Genomic DNA, 2,003 nt, shown 5'->3' on the forward strand with positions numbered 1-2,003 from the left:
GCTGAGCCTTGCTGACAGCCTGGGGAAGGGCCGTCGCAGAGTGGGCTCTGGGCGGGTTCCTGCTGCGGCAGGAGGCTAGTCCATCCCCTCAGGAGAACAGGGGCAGGTGACACGTGGCACTGAGTGCACGAGATGGGTGGGGACTCGATGGTGATGGTAACTAGAGGTGGTCAGTGCAGCAGCTTGCTGCTAGGGGACTCCCTTCACTCCTGCAGCCAGGCCCCCTTGGTGGGGTTCCTAGCTGCTGTCACAAGCAAACCGGGCCAGGGTTTGGATGAGAGAGTCCCAGGAATCACTCATGTGTTGCCAGGGGTGACTCACTGGCTGATGCTTTTCCCTCTGAGTCAGCGGCAGGGAACACTGTGCTGCTCTGTGTCAGATGCAGGGTGCAAGCGAGGTCCTGAGCACTGTCCTAGGGAGGTGGATAATTCTGTACTGTCTCCTTCAGTCCCCTGAGAGTGGCACTGCTCGGGCTAGCCACCCTCAGGCAGCTGTCTGAGCCCAAGCTGCCTACACCCCACTCACCGACTCCCCTGGTTACTCATAGTGGGAAGCTGCAGAGATCGAGTCTTGCCTCTGACTCCTCTACCTTCCCCTCTCCCCAGGGCCCCTCCTTGGCTCTCAGCAGCCAGTGGGCATTAAATCAGGGCAGTGGGGGGCTATCAACCAGACCGCATGCCAAGGCTGCAGCCCCCCCCAGCTCAGGCTCCAGCATGCTGTCTGGGCGCTGGGTGACACTGCTGGCCCAGGGGCGTGGGAAGAGTTGTCATTTCCAGGGTGGGCTGGGCCAGGCCGTGCTAGCGAGAACCTTGCTTCCATGGCACAGTGACTTTCACACGCTGGTTGAAGACAATGAGCAAGTTCAGCAGGGTTTTGTACAGCCCCCTGCCCTCCAGAAGGTGAATGGGGAGGCTGCTTCCCTCAGGGAATCCCTTGCTCCTGAGCAACCCAACAGCCCCATCCATGGGCTGTCTCCCTGGCTGGCACAGGCCCTGCTGCAGGGCCCATGGGGCTCCCTGCAGCCAGAAGGGCCGGGCTGCTGCCTGAGTGACACATGCTGGGGCCTGCCTCCCTGGCAGACTCCCTGGGTTCCTTGCATACCAGCCAAAGGACTTTCTTGTTCTTAATTATTGGCTGCGCATCCTTCTGCAAAAGGAGCAGTTGATATCAAAGGCAGGAATGGGGCTAATTAGCAGGAGCGACTAATTAGCTGCTTCCTGAGCAACAGTGGCAGCAAGGAAGGCGGGACAGCCAGTTAGCTGCAGTCTCGTCCATGCGTGGCCAGTCATGGCCTGGCAGCACCTAGCCATGGCCTTGGGCAGCTGGCTCAGCTGAGGGACACTCCCCAGCTCCCAGCATGACCCTGGCTGGGGCCCTGAGGGAGGGGGCTTGATGGAGCCCACTAGGGACTCCCAGTAGCAGGCCACCCTGTCGAGCTCCAGCCCAGGGCAGAGAGGAGCTGCCCTCGCCAGGATGATCCTGCACATCTTGCGTGTTACCAGGTAACAGGAGGTCAGCTCTGCCAGAAGCTGCCCCATCCTCTCAGCTCCCTTGGGACACAGCCAGGATCAGAACAGCCCCACCCCTGTTGGGCTGAGGGGAGGGGGAGCTGCTCTTTGGAGCAGGCTGATCCAAATGTGGCTGTCCCTTCAGCCCCCAGCGGGAGCAGGCTGTTTCTCAGGTGCTGTCCACGTGTTTGCACATGATGCCCTGTGACTCTTCCTGGGACAGGGCACCCATTGACTTGGGGGGTAGGGGGACCTGCAGGATCAGGCCCTAGGGTAGCCCCTCTCTTGCTCTTTCTCCTCTGCCTCAAACCGATCTGGGAGGGGCCCCCAGTTCCCAGTAACGCCACCAGGGCTGGGGGGGTTGAGTGCACCTAGGCTGTTGGGTGTATCCTCACATGTACCCACCAAGTTCTGGGGCACCAGGGGGTGCAGGCCCTCCACAGCCCCGGCCCGCTCTCTTTGCCTGGGAGCGCCCAGAGCTGAGGAAACAGGCAC

This window comes from Chelonia mydas, chromosome 24 (genome assembly GCF_015237465.2).
Source record: "Chelonia mydas isolate rCheMyd1 chromosome 24, rCheMyd1.pri.v2, whole genome shotgun sequence".
Taxonomy (NCBI): Eukaryota; Metazoa; Chordata; order Testudines; family Cheloniidae; genus Chelonia; species Chelonia mydas.